General features: G+C 43.1%; 1 long non-coding RNA gene across 1 annotated transcript in view; it reads right to left on the reverse strand.

The window, feature by feature from the left end:
- Positions 1-7,003: 7,003 nt before the first annotated feature.
- The window catches only part of LOC142823995 (uncharacterized), a 112,614-nt gene continuing 97,702 nt past the window's right edge, over positions 7,004-21,915 (reverse strand). The window contains exon 3 of the long non-coding RNA XR_012899052.2: positions 7,004-7,300. This is a non-coding gene — a long non-coding RNA (uncharacterized LOC142823995). The remainder of the gene's footprint in view (positions 7,301-21,915) is intronic.

Below are 21,915 nucleotides of genomic sequence, written 5' to 3' on the forward strand. Positions count from 1 at the left end.
AAGGATTAGACTAAATATGGAAAATTTTGGCTCAATGAATTAAAATATGAAAAAATAGTATTCTTGTTGCCACTCTAAAACTATTCCAATGTTAGAAAAGTGTTTGAAAGTGACAGAGTAGCCAGAGGAAAAGTGAAGAGGGGAAAATCTAGGCCTCATTCATTTTATTGTACTCGGGAGAAAGGCAGATGGGGAGCAGGGTGGGGGGGGGGGGGGGGAGGAAGGGGGAGAGAATATCCAGGAAGGAACAGAACTTTTTTTTTCAAAACAGTATTTAACAACATCAAAATCAAGGACAATTGTTAGATTTTGAAGTCATGAGAAATGGCAACAACATCAACATTTTCCGCAAAATTGTTTTTCCAATTTTTGACCAGCTTTAATGGCCATACAGAAATATTCTTGAACATGATTACACTAAACTGAGATGCCCCATCCTGTCTGCACAGGTTCATCTCCATCCTTCCATGAGTATTACACTTTGGGACTCTCCTCCATCAACTTCCAGCAATAATGTCTTCTTGTTATTCTACTTCATAGTCCTGGGAGTTCCAAGCAACTCTTTTCCTTCTATGCCATTAGGTAAACTACCTCATTTTTGTTTAAGGGTCCACAAAGGTATCAATTTAACAGCATTAAAAATGAGGTTCTCTTTTGTTCCACATAACATGTACACAGCAAAATTCTACCAACCTGCCTCTATTTTAAACTGAAAGAACTGCTTTTTGAGAGAGAGGAAATATGCTGTCTCCAGAAATATTCAGTACTTGACTTCTCTTCCAAGATTGCTGGCAAAGTGATAATTTTTGTGATGTGGACACGTCAAGTACTGTACTCACTGGCTCACTTCACTCAAACCATACACACTTGTCAAATGGTAACAACTTTCTGCTACTAGCACTTATTAGGGGAAAATTTGAACTAGAACCATAAAAATGAAGTGGTTTGTACCTCAGTCCCTGGAGGACATCTTTATGTTGGATCATCTTTTCTCTTCAAAACCTCTTCTTCAATAATTCAGTTATCCTTATTACTTCCTTATACGATCGTTTCTCAACTCCAGAACTCATTTCACCTCACTAACCATTGTCCCTCAAGAGTGTTCAACATCACCATTCAACTGGGCCATTCAAAAGATCTCCCAACATGATCGTAGCTCAAACACACACTAGTATAGGGGTGGGCAATAAAACAGCAAAGATTTACCAGGGTTAGCTGCTTCCACAGATGCTAGAGATCACAGCTCCAGTAGGCCACCAATCGCTGTTCCTGGCCAATACAAGTGGTAGGAAGTGGTTTGGGCTAGCTAACCCTGGTGGACCGGATTCAGCCCATGGGCCGGAATTTGCCCACCCCTGCATTAGTAGATCCTACGTAGTGGCCTTGATACTGGATCACCATTTTCTCTCCCACTTCTTATACCACTAATCTTCCTACAGCTCTTGTTTCCATTTCATTATTTACTAACTCGTGTTGTCTTCTAGAATTTCAGATTTTCACATTTGTCAGGTAATTTTTTAACCCGTGATTTTAAAAGAAGTTCAAAATCTATTCAAAGTTTGTATCCTGACTTATCTAAGGGCACTACATTATTTGATATTATGAAGAAAATGGAGCATGTCCAAAACTTGGCAGCTATTGGGCACACATATTCCAATTTATAATTAATTAGAACTGAGTTTAAGTGCTCTCAAAAGAATATCTTGCAGCTTAAGAAATGAATTATGCAATATTAATCATATGTGTCTATCAGTTACAAGATAATTTTATGCATTGCACCAGGTTTTCAAAGTAATTTAGGATAGCTCTGAAGCAGCTTAAATTATCATTAAACTGCTGCGGCAATTAAAAATGTGTTAGGGTCTTACATGTAGTGTTGTTGTAGCTGTGTTGGTCTTAGGATACCAGAGAGACAAGGTGGGTGTGCTAATATCTTTTAAGCTATGTCTACACTACAGAGTTTTTCTGCAAAAACTCAAGCCCATTTTTGTGCAAGAGAATCGAAAGAACAGACGCGGTTTTGCACAAATGGGGAAGAAGGAAGAAGTCTTTTTGCGAAAGAGTTCTTCTGCAAAAAGACACGTGTGGACGGGGAAGAGGGTTTTTTTTGCGCAAAAATAGGAAAGAGGAAAAAGCACAGGTGCCCTGGTGGCCATTCCGTGCATACCAATCAGTGTTTACTTTAAAGTGTCCATGCAATCTGGATGCTCTTTCGCAAAAGTGCATTGCTTTTTCAATGCGCTTTTGCAGTGCAGACATGCTCTTGTGCAAGACGTTTTTGTGGAAGATCTCTTCTGACAAAAGCTTCTTCTTCCCCAAAACCCTGAAGTCTAGATGTAGCCTTACTGGATAAATGTCTCTTGGTGAAAGAAACATGCTTTCGAGCTACAAAGAGCTCTTCTTCGGGTCTGTGAAAAAGCTACTCCAGTCTGGACCTCCAGTCACTGGCCCCGTCAGGCCCTACAGGGCTATTCCCCTATCAGCTGCCTGGGACCAGTAACTGTCTCTCTTCCCCCAGGCCCTCTCTAGGTGCCAATACTCAATACAGATGATCGCGGCATACCTGCAATTGTAGTCCTTGGTGCTGGGGTTGCTCCACCCCATCCTCTCCAGCGGAGGCTTCGGCCTGGTCCCACACTCCCCGCAGAGTGGGGTCTTCCTGCTGCTGCTGCAGAAAGTCCCCCTCTCTGATGTCTAGGTCAAATGGCGCCCGGTCGTCTTCGTCCACGGCATTCCAGGTGCGTTCCTGGCTATTCTCGTGATGCGGCCTCCTCATCTCCACCCTAGGGGCCACCAATGTTATACCTTGGTCCCCCTGCGTTGCAGTGGAGCCCGCCTCTTGACCCCACCATTTTAAATCCGGCACGAATCGGGCTAGTCCCTACCCAGCAATATTGGGTACGCTAGTCTGGGGGTGAGGGCAACGCAACAGCGGCCCTCCCTGTGCTCATCCCAAAGGGTGACCTACATGGTCGGGTATGTACGCACCTTTCTGTGGATACATTGCATCCTCATGGGTTGGCCGCTCTGTCGGGTCCTTTCCCACCGAGCCTGCCCATACCATCGTCTGTCCAGAGCCGGAATCAATCAAGGCTTTGTGTGACCTCCCTTCCATTTTTACTTTAATCACGGGTTGGATTAGCTGCGACACCTCGATGGCGGGGCAGGCCCCAGTGATCCATCCAAATGTATAGTCCATTAAGGGGCACTCTCTCCTGAAGTGTCCTTTTTGACTGCATTGGTATCAGACTCCTCTTACTGGACTCCTCCCCCCTTTTACTTGGTTCTTCACTTGGATTTCCTCTCTCTCCTTTGCCCTCTGGTATGGGACTGGGGTTCATCGAGGTTTTCCATACCAGGGCCAACTTCCTTCCTTCCCCTGCCCAGGATGTCCCACTCTTTCCTCCTTCAGCTCCGCTCTTGGCACCACGTCTGTGGTAGGAGGGGTCCTCAGTGCACTCAGACCTGTGAGGGGCTTTCCTTTTCCCCCGACTCCTTCATCCACCAGATAATCCTCCATTAGTGTCACCGCCTCATCCAAGGTGGCCTGAGGGTGTCAGCATACCCAGCTTTGTCCTTCAGGTGGCAAAACCTGTACAACTGCTCCAGCACAATCTTATCCGTGATCTGGACACCTGTCTTGGATTCTGGCTGTAGCCAATGCCAGCATGCCTCTTGGAGTCTCTGCGCCAGCATCCGCAGCCTCTCCCCGGGTGTGTACTGTCCTGCCAAAAATGCTGCTGGTAGGTTTCTGGGGTCACCCCAAGCTGATCAAGAATCGCCTCCTTCACCTTGAAATAATGTAAGGCGTCCTTTGCCGACAAACTTCTGTAGGCCAACTGGGTGGGTCCCGACAGGTACTGTGCTAGAAGGGTGGCCCAGTGCTCCTCTGGACATTTGGCTGCCATCGCCACCTGTTCAAACATAACCAAAAATGCTTCGGGGTCATTTTCGGGTCCCAGCTCCCATAAATGAATTGGTAACTTGTGGCCAGGTTCCAGGTCTTCCTCTGCTCCCAAAGCTGGATCTTCCGACGCACGCCCCCATCTGGCTATTTGTTGCTGGTCCACGATCTTCTGCACCAGTTGTCTTTGCTGTTCCTGGTACTGGCTCACCAGTTGCTGCACCAGGTGAGTCTGCTGCTGTTTCTGCTGGTGCTGGTTCTCCATTAACCACTCCAGCAGCTTGTTGACCTCCATGTCTATGATGTTCATGTCTTCCCCTCTGGAATTAAATCTCTCCTCAACCAAACACAAAACAGAACCCACCAAGAGGAAAACCCTAGATCCCCTTAACTCAGGGATGGATCATTGATACTCACATTCTCCACCACGTGTGAAAAGGCCACTCCAGTCTGGGCCTCTAGTCACTGGCCCCGTCAGGCCCTACAGGGCTATTCTCCTATCAGCCGCCACAGACGCTGCTCCTGTTACCCAGGATAGTGCGCCATGGAGGAGGGGAAGGGGGACTCGGGCCCACCCTCTTTCCGAGTCCTGACCCTAAGGTCGAAGGAAAGTCACAACTCCCTCGTGTGACCTGACTGGTGAGGCATAACCCCTTAACTCACCAGTCCACAGACTTACCTCCCTAGCCCTGCCCTGGGCAGCTTCCTCCCCTCTTGGCTCACCCGGCTCCACCTCCATTGGGTGTTCTCCCTCCGGTGTCCGAGACTCACCATGCCCCTTTTTGTCCGGGCTCCCTCTCTCCCCAGACTCTTCCGGTCCCACTCCCTTTTTCAGTCCTCCTTCCCTCCTTCGCCTACTCTCTTCCTCCCCTTCCACATCTTTGTCCTCCCCTCCTGTCTCCTCCCTTCTCCCTTTTATCCTCCCAGCCTCTGCTCCAGGATACCCTGTGATGTCTCCATTGAGGTCACCTGACCCACGGCCGGCGGGTCTTGCGCCGTCCGCCCACACCTCCCTGTGTGGTCCCAAATGTGCCACCACTTGCAGCTGGGGCAGTGGGTGGTTTTCTGGCAACCCCGGGGTGAGGCGGCCCCTTGCGTGGCACTGCTGCCACCCACGTCTCCCTGGATGGCCTTACGTGCGCTGGCCCCATCAGCTGGGGCGGCATCCGGTTACCCAGCAACCCCGGGTGAACTGGTCTGTGATGTGGCACCGCTGGCGCATGCACCGTCCAGCTGCTTTGGCTCCACCGTGCGGGGCGATGGCCAGCGCCCCGCCATGTCCCCCAACAAAAGGGGAGAGCTGCAAGTGCGGAGCTCTGCCGCCCTGTCACAGGGTCAGACAAGAAGTGCTTGTCTGTCTCACCCCCAGTATTTAGCATCTTACAGACAGATTAAGGCCTTGCTGAATCAAAAAAGTTGTACTTCTTTATCTATACTGGTATGGTCAAAACACTACAACCTCCTATTATGGTATAAATGTGCCTATATGAGTAAAGTTTATTTCCATATGGGTTTAAGAGAGCTCAGTACACAACATCTTTATACCTTTAATCTATCTTCTATAACTGTGTCCATAATAGCACTTGTACTAGAATTACTATATTGGTTAAACAATCCTCCCAAATCACCTCTGTAACCTTTAAAAAAAAAACCAGTGTGTGCAGCCCCAGCCTAAATGCACGGAGAACTCACTGAGCTATAAGTTGGGTGAGAACTTTTATATTTACCTGACCATTTCCTGAAGAAGCAACAGCATGCACCTCACTGCTCTGACTGTCATTTCTGGAACTATTCCACCATATGTGAACTTGGTTGCTCTGTTCCTTGTGAAAATACCGCAGCAAAACAAATTTTGACTTACTGTCTGTGCAAAGTGATTTTGAATAGTAACACTTTATATAGTCTTTTTCCAGGCAGGAAGCCATAAGAATGATAGCTTAGAAGAGTTGAAAACAAGGGGGGTTGTGGCAATAGATGTATGCTACACATATTGAATATGCTACACATCTCTAAAACAAATGAACTTTTTAATGTGTGCCAGTATAAAGAATGTATGGCTGTAGTCAAAGAACATGCAGCAATGAGAGCATTGTAGCTTTTAGTAGTATGAAGTAAAATTTTCCAGTAAACTGTCTTATGTGAGCTACTGATCTAACTGTAAAGTATTGATACCCTTGTGTATACTGCCCATTTAAGTTTTTCAAGTGACCTAGATAGTTATTTCCCTCTGGTTTCAAATCAAAAGATCAATCATGTCTGCTTCTAGAAAGCCAGAGATGAAGCTGAAAGATTCTGGTGAGGCTTTAGGGCCTGGGAAAATATCATGTTTCAAAATTCAGTGTAATGAACCCAATCATTAAAATTTTATTGCTTAAAAATAATTCATTATAAATCTGAAGCCTCATTAAACTGAACTATGAAACTTGTCTGCAAATAGAACTACAGTAGTTACAAGTCATTTGAACTACAAAGTTGTAAAAGGGTATTTGCACATTTAGGAAAATTAATGGTCATAACAATAGACAGAAATAAATAAAACAAGTCTTAGATTTCAAGGACTGAAAACCATGGAACAGAGATCAATTGAAAAAAAAATCAACCAAAGCTTGCTTTCTCTCCAGAAGTATAAATTCACATATAGCTTGACATATTAGAAAATAATAAATTACTGTGTCTGATATACTTGTTTTGTGATTTATTGATCTTACATACACATATATATTATGAAGGCTAGGTTCAGTTTTGTACTAAAAGCATGAATTCAGTCCCTTAATTATGTATGAAAAATGCCACATATCGTCTCTCAAATTAGAAAACTTGTTCCTTGTGTATAAAATACATTTCCTAGATTTTTAAAGCAACTTTACCAATTAGTTTAAGAATTAGAATTAATTTAAACATAGGTCCATTCAGAAATGTCATGCTTGTATCAAGTCTTTTTGCCATGTAAACAATGGAATAACACAGACTCTAACTTTCCCTATAATTAAAACGTAATTGAAATTTTGTACAAATGCTATATTTGAAAAAATAGGTTGGAATTAAGAAAGTTAATAACAATGGTTGTACTCACTTATATGAATAATGTCAACAGGAAAGATCATCTCAACAGGTCAGAGAAGTATGAAGTTGAGCTGTTTTGATTTCAGCAGTAATTCAACCAGTCGTCAGCCATCTTGCAGCTAATTTGCATATAACAGTTCTGCTGGTTTTTGAGTCAGTGGACTGGACTCATCAATTAAATGACTCAGCTGTCAGTTTTCTTTAAAGGTTCCATGTTTCATGCTGCTGCCTTGGGTATCAGAGCTGGAGAAGCTCGCTATAGAACTGCTGCTGAATCTGGAACAGCTTCCTCCACCCTCGCAATCATTTAATGTTGATTTCTATAACAGTCCTCTAAACCAACAAATCAATAAAAATTGATGAGCTCAGACTGATTTCCCTGTACTGGAGGCCTCATACTCAACAAGTTCATCTCATACAAAAAATATTGTGTTACTCGTAAATCCTTAATATGCAGGTTAGGGTACTGGAAGTGTCTGATAAAACCAAGAAAACTCAAGTTTCCCACGTGTTATTTAAAAAAAATCCCTCAGTGAATGATAGTTCCAAATGTCAAGATGCTAGCTCTATACAAACATGCAAATTAATTGTATAGGTTATGCACAGACAGGCTGATACAAATATTTATATGTATTATAGAATTATTATGTATTAATGTGTTTGGGTATGAAAAGTATGGCTATAAATGTAATTAAAAACAGGCATCTAGGCATTAATAAGTAACAAAACATAATTAATAAAGAAGAAGCAATCAAAGTCATGCCATTCATTATGCACGAGTCTAAAACTAATTTAACTTTTCTGCGTAAGCTTTAATTGTATTGAGCTCAGGCTTCTGTCAGATGTTCTGAAAGACTGATATGCAAAGTTTCTAACACTCAGTAATGCAGATTTGAGCTAAGAAACTGATGTGAAATTTCTTTCTAAGCATGAAGAAAATGGGTATAAATGAAAAGCTAAATAAAATCATGTGTACTGTATATTGAATTCCTTTTAACTTGACTTTGGAATGGTTAAATCTTCCTTTTCATCAATATTATGTGAAAAGTCTCAGGCTTTTTTGATCCAGCATTCCACCCTCTGCATATTTCATGCTGCTCTAGACACTGAGATGATCACAGAATTTTACTGATGTTATGTTAACTTCTGACATTAACAAATTTAGGTAGAAGGAACTATTTGGACACTCCTAGACCTTGATTAAAAGCTAATTTGATAGAATTAGATTAAAAGCTAATAAATAGAAATCTTTTGTGACCATTTGATCTGTAAAAAACACACACAAAGGATGGGATGGTTTTTTAGATATTCAGATGTGGAATTTACTGAAAATTCAAAATACATAAGGACTGAACAACAAGGTAGAGTTCAAAACCCAGGAAAGGAATGGCCAATCTGCTGATGATGGGAGCTCTACCTTCCTAATCCTTAGGTTATTGTAATGTACATATTTTTGAAAAAGTGAGTCTCTCCAATGGTAAGAAGAATTGCTCTCCTTTAAAAATACCTTTAATTTGAATTGTGGAAGGTGGATTTGAATTTACACTTTGTTACATTTGTTAATTTCATCATCAGTTAATTAAAAAAATCAAAGACAGTGGGAGACATTCACAGCTGGGAGCTCCAAGCAGGAGCAGCAAATTTGCAGCCATTTTGGGGATGCCCAGAACACCCAGAGTTGGCTTGGATGGGGGAGGGGTGCAGGTTCAGGGAGTGATCTGGCCTGGGGCAGAGACTGGGTGTGCAGGAGGGTGCGGGGTGCAGTCTCTGGGAGGGAATTTGAGTGCAGGGGGGAGTAAGAGATTGGATTTGGGGAAGGAATGCAGGTATGGGAGGGGGTCAGGGATGCGGGCTGTGAGATGGGGACTGGGTGCATGCTCTGGGATGGGGCATGGGTGAGGGGTACAAGCTCTGGGAAGGAATTTGTGGGCTGGAGAGGGTACTGGGAGAGAGGGTAGTAGGTGCAGTGCTTACCTGGGGAACTCCCTTGTCAAGTCTGTTCCCCACTTTGGCATGACAAATGCAAAAGTGGGGCCCGCAAAAGTGCCCCAAAACCTTATCTCTATAGGCTTTGGTTCCAAAAGTCCTCCTCCTAATACCCATAGAGATGTAGCCATGTTAGTCTGGGGTAGCTGAAGCAAAATGCAGGACAATGTAGCACTTTAAAGACTAACAAGATGGTTTATTAGATGATGAGCTTTCGTGGGCCAGACCCACTTCCTCAGATTTTGGAGAATAAAAACTGCTGCCACCACCCAAGTATTTGTAAGAAAACCAGGGGAGAAATCACTTGGGAAATTTCATCCCTAAGATAACATCAGGACACAAAAATGAACCATTACCAGGTTAATTAGAAAAAGAAAACAAACTTTTATGATCAAAACAACACCATAGTTGCAAGCATAATAAAGTGGCTAGATGAAAAAGAGCCACCACTTGATATACTCATGGGGGACTATCCCCCTCCTCCCATGGGCTCAAACTTAATTACAAAAGGAAAACACTTTTAAAGGGAAAAGAAAAAAATACACTTTGAACAGCTCAGATATCAATTCCACATTCCCAAACCAGAAAACAATAAAGCCTGATGGATTATCTAGACTTTTCCCTACTTACACTTGTAAGTCCATTCTTGGGCGAGAGACAGGCCTTCCTATCTCCCTGTTACATGGAAGAAACCGCTCTGACTCAGACAAAGTAGTTCCTTTGTCCCAGTTTGAAATCCCTATCTGCATTGTTATTGGCTGACCAACTACCTGGCTAGGTTAACCCCTTAGCCACGAGGCTGCTGGTCAGCCCTCATGGTTATGACACCCCCTCTGACAGGTGGGGGAAGGTGGGAGGAGTCTTTATGCACTGCTGCCTGCAAGTACCACTGCCTTCAGCTTACCATTGGCTGCAGGGCTGGGGGCAGTGTACAGAAACATGCATTCCCCCGGCCATACGGACATACCAGCAGCCCTGAGGAGCACCTGCAGGATACTCTAGTGACCCTGCCCTGCTGACGATGGTAGTGGTGATGGGGTGGGAGGTCCCAGGCTCTTTTAAATTACCAGGGGCCAGCAATATGGGGCTGGAAAATGCACTGGAGGGGTTGCACACGTGCAGCCGGGGGAGGGACCCAGACCCGAACTTTGTTGGCTCCAAACTCCGGGCTAAGAATATTCCTGGTGCCCCAGAACCAAGGGCTCATAGAGCTCACCACCCATGGCTCAAGTATTTTTTTTTTTTAATATATCTGCTTGTTTCCAAAACTGCCCTCTACAAAAAATCACTTTTATGGAATGAAAACTTTTTACTCCGGTCACGAAAAACCCTAACCCTTGTACTCCTGCCCTGCAGTTGTTTGGAAGACTCCTCATGCTGAATTAATTTACACAATGCACAACTGGAGACATCCGACCTACAATGAAATTGTCTATTCTGTGTTATGCTCTCCATCAGAGGTCCTAAAACTGAGATCTACAATCCCTGGTATTTTGTGACGCACTTGTGAATGGTTGATGGACAGTGCACTGGTCCTATGTCAAGGATGGGCAAATACTGGCCCATGATCCAGATCTGGTCCACTAAGGCTAAATCCTGGTGGGCCTCCACCACTGTATTTACCTGCACGGTCGCAGATGCCAGTGATCATAGCTCACATTGGCTGCAGATCACCATTGCAAGCTGTGGGAAGCAGTGTCCTGGTCCACAGTCCGGAAATGGTGATCCGCGTTTAACAGCTGCAATTGCTAATGCCTAAGCCAACCCAAGCAGGTAAATATAGCAGTGGTGGTTTGCCAGGTACTAATCCTGGCAAACCATGCCATGTTATTGCCCACACTTGTCCTATGTGGTCAGGTTTTCAGCTCAGTTTACCAACCTCTGCAGTTCTTGTGCGTTTCAATGAACACCTAGAACTGTCTGATCAAAACGGCACAGGGAGGCAGCAGTGCACATGTTCAGTGTCAGACACATAGGCACAGAGGGAATTTTTACTGAATAAACTTAGACGCTGAGTGAGTTTAGGAGCCTACAGGATTGAAGCAGCAATTATTGCATCCCATTGGCTCCAAAACTAAGACTAAGGAGCCGAAAGCAGGAATTTAGGTAACTAGTTTCTTTTCTGCCTCCAGGGTCAAGTGCATGATTTTACAAATATGGAAGAAAAGGCTTAGGGAGCAGGGTATGTCTAGACTGCAGAGTTCTTCCGGGATACCAACTCTGTCATGTCCAAGGAATGTGTCTGCTCTTCTGGAATTTTTTTCAGATGAGCAGACATGTTTTTTTTACGAGGAAGAAGGGATGTTCTGAAAAAGGTTTTTTTTCCTGACATTTGGCCCAGTGTAGACGGGCCAAATGTTGGAAAAGCCTCTTCTGAAAAAAGAAGCAGAAAAAGACACAAATTGTGGTTTGCAATTTGTGTATCTTTTTCCAGAAGAACTGTGTAGTCTAGAGACAGCCTGAATTAGCAGTAGAAGAGCTATACAGAACAGTTATATGTTTTTGGAGATTTGGACCCCACTGGATAAAAAATATTGAAATATCTTAAAGAATTCCAGTCCTTCATTCCACCTAATCCCATATTTTTCCCTCTCGTCTCCCTACCTCCTTCATTCTCTTACTATTAATATATGCCTTCTCCTACCATTTCCCCCATCCTAAAATATCATATCTTACTATTGTCTGCTTTTGTGCTGTCTGGTCTCACAGCTTTGACGAGTTGTGGAATAGCATAATTCCGTAATGTTTTTAGAGAGCCTGAGATGTATGTGCTATTTGGGGTGATACACAATCTGTAAGCCACTTACTTTATTATCTTTTTTCATCTACTTTTGAAAATCAGTAACAAACTACTCTAAACGCAAAAGTGCTCACTCTTCATCTAGATAGCTCAATAAAGTAGTCAATTTTTCAGATAACCTCAGCACATCTGCAGATGTGGATGCTCATGGATATAAACAGATATCCACCAATTTGCAGGGTTTTAGATGCAAAATTTGTATCTGCATCTGCAGCAAGCCATGGATATCTGCATGCACGTATGTGGCTACCAACAGATATAAAGCAGATATTTGGATTTGCAGAGCTCTGCACATCTGCCTCAAACTCCTCCAGAACCTTCTCCTTAGGTTCTTGCTGCACTTTTCTCCATACCTGCTTATATTTGCACAGTCCATCCCTGGCTCAACAGGAATGGATCTATAAACCATGTGACCTCCTTGTCAACCTTCTCCTGGCATTGGCCAAGGTGGCAGTCCATCAAATCAGAAGGAGATGGATGGGGAGGTGCTCTTAGACTGTCTGGCTTGTTTCTCTACCTCTGGGCCACATTAGCCAGCTCCCTGCATGCCTTTGAGGAGCAGTGGGTGTTCCCTGCTTTAGACCCTATGACCCTCACACCTGCTCTTGTTTCATCATTTATTGCCCCCCATATTTATTTGAAACTTGGACCTGGTAGTGCGTCCTCTTTGGCTTGGGGGCCTTTGGATGTGGGTGGGCACAAGCCCTGGGGAACTCAAATAGGAACCCCAGCAGCAGGATCTAGTAATTTGAAGATGAAACTGAAGAGGCCCTTGTGTGGGGGTTCCCCTGAGATGTCTTCCAATTGGTTCTGCAGCCCTGGATTTGAAAGGTATATATACCCAAAATGAGATAAAGTTAACTGCAGCCAAATTTTATACCGGGGTGGGGGAACCTTTTTTGGGTCAGAGCCACTGACCCACAGAACAATTAGTTGGGAGCTGCACACATGAGTGAAACAACCCCCCCCCCCCAATCCCTCACCAATGCTGACAGTAAAGTGGTGGGGTGGGTTCTTGTGTGGCCTAGGGGATAGGGCACTTGCTCTGGGAAGGACAGGGTCATGGGTTCAGGTCTGGTTGGGTCAGGTCAGAACAGCCAAAACCAGTCAGCCCTGGGGCTGGAGGAATAAGGGATCCCCCAAGCCTCAGGGGCCAGATCCAGGCAAGCCAGAGGCTGCATCCAGCCTCTGCACCTTAGATTCCATACCCCTGTTTTATACACTCAGCTTCTATAAATTAATGAAATAGTATACCACATCATTAAGAGTTAATTTGGAGACAGGCTTTTAGAAGCAAGGGCATAACAACTGGCAATTTTTCTCATCAGTATGGGAAGAGGGGAGGAAATATAAAGAACAGAGAGTGAAGGAAGATAGCTGGATGGACAGCCTTGAGTCTAGATGCCTCTGATAATGAAAATTTATTGAAAGTTAGAAAACTGATAATCTAGTAGGGGTCATTATGACCTGTGTGTTTTGCAGAAGTAATAACAAAATTTAGATAATGGTGTGTACTTGGTAACAGTCTTCTGGAGCTACCCAGAAACATTTTTTCCCTGACATCTTTACTCCCCAGCAGGGAGGTATCTGGTCTGTGCTGACCTCTTGTTGATTACTCAATACTACTTCAGAATATAGGTAAATATCTAGTATGTTATTTACTATTGCTTATGCCCGTGTGCAAATCTAATAAATTGCAGTGTTAAACAAGAGCAAGTTATTTACAACATGCCTTGATCAGACAGAATTTGTGAGTTCCTGTTGATTTAGTCCTTATGCTGCCTGGAATGAAATAGTTAAGTTGCCTCTATTGGAGGGTTCTGAAAACCCCAAGTAACCGTTCCCCAAGAACTTTGTTCAATTGAGGTTTCATCATTCAGGTTCCTTTATCTGACATAGAACAAAGCTACTTTGAGATGATCTGTCTCAGATACATAGATTATTACAAATACTAATAGTACATACATTTTTAATCTATCACAGATTTCTAGATTGAGTTAGTTACTCCACATGAACCAATCTCTGTATAATACTCTCTGCCCATACACTGTGTACACCAAGCCTGGGCAAAATATTGCCTGCAGGCCACATCCAGCCCACCAAGCGCCCGGATTCAGCCTGTGGAGGCAGAGGGGAGCGCTAAGCAGGCCTCCCTGATAGCCCCACACGCCGCTCAGAAACACATCTATGGGGCACTTTCTCTTGGAGCCTGGAGGGGAAGGAGGAAGATTCAGACACTGTTCCCATCCCCAGCACAATCCTATTGGCCATTTTCTGGACAGAAACAGGCAATGGGAGTTGCCTGTTTGAATAACAGGCAGCCACCCTCCTGCTCACTCACTCAAGTGCATAGCCGAGCAGGAAGAAACATTTTAAACTCTGTAAGCAGGCTGGTTTGGCTGGTAACTGGTAAGTATCCTGACCAGAACCTACCTCTGGCACCCTAGCCCCTCTGTTCCCCAACCCTTTGCCCACACTCCTGCCCTGCTACTCCACGTGCACCCATACCCCCGCACAGATCTGGCACCCCAATCTCCTGCCTGAGCTCACAATCCCTTCCTATCCTAAGTCACATCCCAAAACCTTCACCCCAGTTCCCTCCCCAGGTCACAACTGTCTCCTTCATCCAAACTGACTCCAAGATGCCATTCTCCCTTCTGCACCCCAATCCCTTGAACCACAAGCTCCATCCTAGACCCTGCATTTCCTCCATTAATACCATGGAAGAGTGCAGCCCTCAACCACTTGCCAAAATCTTAGAGTAGCCCCCTATCAAAAATTATTGCCCACCCCTGGTGTAGACACAACTTACTTTTCACCTCATTCTATGTTCCAGGATTATTTTGTCCATCATTATCTTGCACACTGCAAATAGTACCAGGGTGTTCCCTCTCACCTCAGCTAGTACTGACATCCTGTCTCTACTGATTTTTCTGACATTTACCTTCCCATTGTTGCCCACTAAGAAATGACTTAAGTTACTTCTGTCAAGTTATATGCCCAAACGTATACCTTGTTTACCACCTCTAGTCCTCCTCATGAGAGCGATAGGAGCGAGAGTCACATCAAGGGCAAATAGCCACTCCAGCTGAATGACACTTAACAGGAATGGATCTATAAACTCTTTAACGGGATGCCATTTCAACTAGCAACATTGTTCAGATTTGTGTGGTGCTAAAGTGCCACTTTGCCTGTTATATAACCAATGGGTTGCAAAGGAAAGAGATGGTGTAATAGGAACATGTGCTGCACATAAGCCCATAGAATTACAAATCAGCTTAGTACATTGGATGTCTTGGGTTGGGTTTCTTCTGTTCAGAAAATTAGCACAATTTTATCCTTGTTAAAGCCAAATGTTGGAAGCACCCCTATAGATTTTGAGAAATTCAGAGGGCGTTTAAAAAATGGAAGTCAGCACCTCCTGGCTAATATCTGTATATGTCCATTGTGGTGGTATCTGAGGCTATGTCTACACTGCCATTCTTTTTGTGGCAAAAGATATGCAAATCGTGCTCTCATTTGCATATCTTCTGCTGATCCTTTTCGTGGAAGAGGTTTTGCTGCTAAAAAGTCCTGTGTAGATGGAGCTATTTGTTGGCAAAAAAAAAAAAAAAAAAACCAAAAAAAACACACCTTTTGCACAACATCCTGTAAACCTTATTTTTTGAGGAATAAGGGATCTTGCAAAAAAGGGGGGGTTCTGACAAATGGCCCCATCTACACAAGGCTTTTTAGCAGCAAAACCTCTTCCGCAAAAAGGATCAGCAGAAGATATGCAAATGAGACCATGATTTGCATCTCTTTTGCGGCAAAAAAATGGCAGTGTAGACGTAGCCTGAGTGCTTTCATTTGTGCACTCAAGGTAACTGGGCAAGCTCAGAGCCACTGTTTCAGTCACAACAATCCACATTACATCTGAGCTCAGAAAAAATGTCCAAGTTGCTAGTGACGGGAGATGGGGTTAAAAATTCTAGCACTTTGTTCTCCTTGCGATTGTGTACTGCATACCCATTCCCTGGTGGACTGTAAGTGAAATAGCTGATGACAAAGCTTTCACTTACCCCGCCATTTACGGTCTAACTGAGATGATAAAGCTACAGGCCTCATGTCCTCCTCTCTCCTGATGACACTGACAAGGTTATTTTTTAAAACATTTAAATCACTTTGGTGCAGAGTGCAGTGTTGCTTAGAGACTCCAGTTGCATTGCTTACAGTAAGGCCTTCAGGGACATACTGTATTTTGTCTATAATGTTGCTAACTCTGCTTAGTGCTACCAATAATTCAGTAAAGTATATCCCAGGATATGTCTGTCCTTACCTTAGCTCTGCAGTTTTCATCCTCTGGGCTTTTTCCTATAGACAACTTTTTACCTCTTTCTGTCTTGGGCCGGTGTTTAAGTGCTGTCAAGAGATCCTTGTAAAGACTTATTAGGCCTCTATATAACAATGTTGCATTAACTACCTATTGCTGAGCCCAATGACTTCAGTTAAGAACAGGGGCAGGCTATCATATAATCACCATGCTTTAAGAATGTATTAATGTTGAGATATAGTAACAGTGATATGTTTATTTTATTGATTCATTAGGTCTTTTATCTATAAAAGGTATTTAGCTGTAGAGGCTCTTAGAAAAAGTTTTGACTTACAAAATGCAAACAAATAAAAATCTCAAAAGACAAACAATGGACATGAATTGCCCAGCTAATAGCATTTGAACTGAAAACCTTCCCCTCCCCTATAATCAATCCTATCCAAAATGAGCTGATGACAGCTAACCAGTTTCAGTCCCATTAAGACTCTGGGTCATTTGTTCTACTATATCAAATGGTATGATTAGCACACTGAAGTGACTGCAACCAATGTCACTTTGCTGATCTTTATAACTGCTTTTTGTCTACAATGAACATGAGATCTGACAACTTAGAATCTTTTAGGGATGATTACTTAAAACTATTCTTAGGATTTTTCACAAAGAAAGGAAAGGAGACGCTCCACAGTGACTCCCTTCTCTTGTTCGAGACCATGGATTATGAAATCACCATTTCTTAGACAATAGTATGGCAACATATAAGTCTAAAAGAATTAGTTTAGAGACTTTATTAACAGCTGTCATGACAAAGTAACTGCTTCTTCACCCTAAAATGTAAACAAAAGAGATGGATTTAATAGCTATCATAGTCCCAAAATGAAAGCTGTTGCTTTCTGATATTTGGTAGTGTATGTGAAATTCTTTGGTGGTCTCAGGTCAATTATTAATTAATAGTAGACAGTATCAGCATAAAAACCCCCAGCACAATTGGCATCCCCATAAAAAAAGAAACCAAGGACTTACATGCACATCGTACTGTGGTCTCATCCCTAGTGAAGGGACAGTAACGAGCAGAATAGCATAGCTTTCACTGCCCTGGTCCATGGTTTGCTCTTTGTTCTCTAGGGCTGTCAACTCAGGATCTTTCACAAATGTTGAATTTACTTGTATTTCTCCAAAATATAAAATCATTCCTGTTTTATAACAATGCTACTTTGGAAAAATTACTTGTGAGCTTGAGTTGATCCTCATTTACTTTTGCTGAAATTTCCTTAATTTACCAAGCCAATTAAAATAGTCTCAAGCAATTGTTTGATCCCTCAAGAAATGTTAGTGAATCATCTTTGTACATGTTTCCTATTCCTCTGGAAATAGAATGTCCTCAGTTTTGGTGTGGACATTTTAGTGAGTCATACTTCAGGTGCCAGCAGCATCATGAAGAAGTGTACATTGATTTTCTCCTCAGCATTTGACTTGACAGCAAAGAATTTTAAAGTGACCATGTGATGGTAATACTGCAAAAAAACCTGCCCTGCTTCTGAAGAGAAATCATCTAGATTCTCATAAGACATGCTACAGTGGCTCATTGCCATGCAGATTTTGCCATGAGTATGGGCAAAAAAATTATATTGTGTTATTTAAGAATGCTCTTTCCTGAGTGTGGGCAATAGGTTCACAAAATATGAATTGAGGATGTTTTAGTTTTATTTATTAACTAACCCTGACTAAATTGTTGCTGCATCTCAGGGTTTACAGACATATCACGTTTCCATTTGCTAGCATTAAATGTGATGTGACTCGAACTGCTCCACTGGAGAAAATCTTTAGGCAACAGAGTGATGAAAGGATAGTGTGAAACACAGCTTCATACTTTAAAAGGATTATGACAGGATTGGCTTTGTGAGCTGTGATGGCTCAGTGGAGCCACCCTGTGGAAGCACATTTGAATAATAAATAAGGATAGACTACATAGTTTAGTCTGAGGCTACGTCTAGACTGCAAGCCTCTTTCAAAAGAGGCTTTTTCAAAAGATACTTTTGAAAAAGCCTCTTTCGAAAAAGAGCATCTAGACTACAACCGGTACTTTCGAAAAAGCAAGCTGCTGTTTCGAAAGAGAGCACCGAGGAAGTCTGGATGCTCTCTTTTGAAAAAGCGCTTTCGAAAAAAGGAGTTCTTCCTCGTAAAATGAGGTTTTCCGTGGTCAAAAAAGCTGCCACATTCTTTAGATTTAGAATGCAGCAGCAGTCTAGATGCAGGGCAAGTTTTTTTCGAAAAAAGACCACTTTTTTGGAAAAACCCCTGTAGACTAGACATACCCTGAATGTCTTGACTATTATTGAGACAGTTTATTTCTAGAATAAATCTATCAATAGGTGGTGTGATCTGTTTTTCTGAGGACTACTTTTGAACCCAATTTTGGCTCATCAGTTCCATGATAACATCACAGATTTGTAAACTAATTCCATCTGCTGACACAGTTTTCTATCAGAGGACTTTTTAAATGTTAACTGCCCTTTAAAAGTGATTCCTATTAACTGCCATTGGATAAATTGGAAGTCATCAGTCGGAAACGCAGCTAGACAACATTTCATCTAAGAGTTACGTGACTTTGTGATTTCATTGAATTAGAAAAGAATGTGTGCTAAAGTCATGTCTGGTATAGTTCCACAAAATCCATTCCTCTCCCCTCTCCGATCTTTTCTGAGTATTTTGGTACTTCTGGAAGCACTGAGACATGTGAAAATGGAAGGAGAAAAAGGTAATTGAACTTCTTTAAAATTCAGAGGTGCAGGAGTCAGATATAGACAAAGTTCCTATTTTATGCCTTGTCTAGACTAATGCCCACCGTCAAACTACTGCAATTACACAGTTAGCATAGCTGAAGTTGACATACTCAGCATGACATCTTGATAAAGTCAGTAGGGGCTGCTCTCCTGTCAATGCCAGCTAATCTTCTTGTCTTGATGGAGTACCAGCATCGATGGGAGCAGGATCAGAAATCAATTTATCACATCTAAGAATATACGATAAATACATGTCTGGTGAAACAATTGCTGCAGTGTCGATCGCCGGTGTAGTGTAAACAAGCCCTTAACTACTTTATCTCTAAAGGCAACTTATCATACATTAAGGCCTGGTCTACACTACTCTGGGGATTGATGTTGCAGCTATTGATCCACCAGCAATCAATTTATCGCATCTGCTTAAATACAATAAATCACTCTCTTAAAGCACTCCAATCAATGCCAATACTCTACCAAATGAGAAGAGTAGCCGGTGTCAATGGGAGAGCAGCCCCCCTGTTGACCTTACCACATGCAAGACACCATGGAGAGTATGTCGTCTTTAGCTATGCAAGTACATCAATGGCAGCAGTTAGTGTACACAAGGCCTAAGATTCCTATACCTAAACATGAAGCTTGCAGAAATAATAGATATATGTATTTTTTAAAACAAATCAGAGTGGAGGGAATGAAAATGAGCAGTGTCAGAACTGGGACATATCTTCCTGGAAAAACATTCACAATGAAATCAAGAGGATCAAAACTTTGTTATAAGGGAGTTTTGTAACAAGCCAAAAAAAACATTCCTTTAGTGTTAAAAAACAAACACATTTGCTTGTTACCAGCACATCATGGCAGACTTTCATCCTGGTTCACAGTTATTAGGCTCAAAAAGCAGATTGATAAAATATAATGGAAATGAATGATGAAAGCCATCCTTGCTTGAAATTCAAATGAGGGTCAAGTAGTAGTTTTCCCTTTTCAACTCCCTTGAGCTTTTCATTGTATATTTGTTAACCTTTTTAAAAGTCCTTATGCACTATATGTTTTCACTACAGAGGCACTGAACACATCAGTGTACATGAAAAAAGTGGAGATTTGAGTAGCAGAGATTTGCATACAATTAAGATTTTCATTTGACTGACTGAACTGACTTGGAGTCTCAGTAATGATCACAAACTATTTTTCTAATTAGTTATTTTCTTTAAGTCATCTCAGACAACTGAACAACACCCATTGTATATAAAACTGTTTGTATTTGCAATGCATGTTTTGGTAACAGACAGCTGGTAAGGAGAGCCACTGACTATCTTGCTGATATTTCTTGTCTTCCTGTTTACTTGTGCTTGCTGGTCTGTCTCTAGCTGTTGTCTCTTGCCTTACAATTTGATTATAAGATTCATGAAGCAGAAATCATCTTTTTGTTCAGGACATTAGCAGGGGCCTGGCATTGGTAGTAGGGGTTGCATCCCCCTCACTCAAAGGCAGCTGCAGAAAGTGGGGTGACTTGGCCCTAGCCCACTCTGATCTCCCCTGGCTTTCAGCTACATCACTCCACTTCCTGCTGCTGGTGAATGCAATTCTGCCTCTTTTCTCAAACTCCCTCCCTCAGCAACAGCCCAGGGAATTGAGGAGGCCTTGTGCAGGCTGCAGTGGTCAGGGACTTCCTGCACTCACCAGCAGAGAAAAATACAGTGACCCAGCTCTAGCCCGATCTGCTCCCCTGGCTCCCATCAGATATATTGTAGCCCAGTGTCTGTGAGTCTGTAATGCCAAAATGCTGGCTGTTCCCTCTGGGCGGCCCGTGCTGCTTGCGCCACTTGCTCCCTCGCGGCAACCCGGCTGAGCGGCGCAGAAGTCAGCCAAGTGCCACAGTGGGAGGCCAAGGGGGGGGGGGGGGCAGAGCAGTGACGTGCGGTGTGACAGCGGCTCCAGGCCCTGCCTCCTGGCTGTGAACGTCACCACCCCGCCCCCCTTTGCCTCCTGCTGTGGCGCTCGACTGACTTCTGCGTTGCTCAGCCAGGCCGCGGCCATTTGGGCTCTGCACCCCCCCCCATGCAGCACGGGGAGTGCGGAACCTGAATGCCATTTGGGCGCCGCGGTCCCCCGAGTGAGAGGCAGGAGGGAGAGGAGAAGTGAAAGAGAGAGACAGAGAGAGAGGCAGGAGGCAGAGGAGAGCTGAGAGAAAGAGAGGGGGAGGAGGCAGTAGGAGGAGAAGAGAGAGAGAGAGATGGAGCGAGAGACCGATGTGGAGGAGAGACCTGAAAATCCATCTTATGATGGGCTAATTGACTAGTTCTTAAATAATACAATATATATTTTTGTAATATGCCTGTAAAAATGAGATGCTAGTCCTCGACAAGGGGGAGAGGGAAAGAGGGCTGTATATGTTATGGCAATATAAATAAGTAAATAATAATAATTAATAATAATGATGGCAAGAGCTCACTCTGCTTACTCATTTAAGACTCCCAATGATGGTTGTGTTTTTCTTGAATAAAAAAGTCTGATTTCTTGTTTTTGAAAAATTGTTTGTTTTCCTGCTGCATAACATTGTCATGGTTAGTGTTACATGTAAAGGTGTAAAACAAATAATAGCATGAGCAAATGTTCAGTATTGAGAAGACATGCTGTAATATTGTTATTTTTTGGTATAAAGGGTTTTGTGTGGAAGCAGCTTCTGGACATGGCAGTTGTGCAAACAAGCAGGGGAGATTTCTTTCTGCCTTGGTCTTTGGTAACATTAATTTCTCAAGGCAGAGCTGCTCTGTGGGGATCCGGCATAGGTGCTGAGCTGAGATTCCTGAGAGAAGGGATCGCCTGCATGCTATTTGACTATGTCTGTTTCCAGAACTGGTGTTCATGTATAAATAAAGCAGGCCACACACCGTACGTACAGAACCCCATATCACCAATTTCTTCTTTCCTGGAAAGCCAATGTGCAAGGCCCTGAACATCTGCCACCTTTAAACAGAAGCAAAATGAAGGTGTCAAAACAGCGCAACAATGGTTACACAAAAGAATGACAATAGCAAAGATGCCTACTGGAGTCAGGGGATATTAATAAGGG

The sequence above is a fragment of the Pelodiscus sinensis genome, chromosome 1, assembly GCF_052426305.1.
Source record: "Pelodiscus sinensis isolate ZL-2025 chromosome 1, ASM5242630v1, whole genome shotgun sequence".
Taxonomy (NCBI): Eukaryota; Metazoa; Chordata; order Testudines; family Trionychidae; genus Pelodiscus; species Pelodiscus sinensis.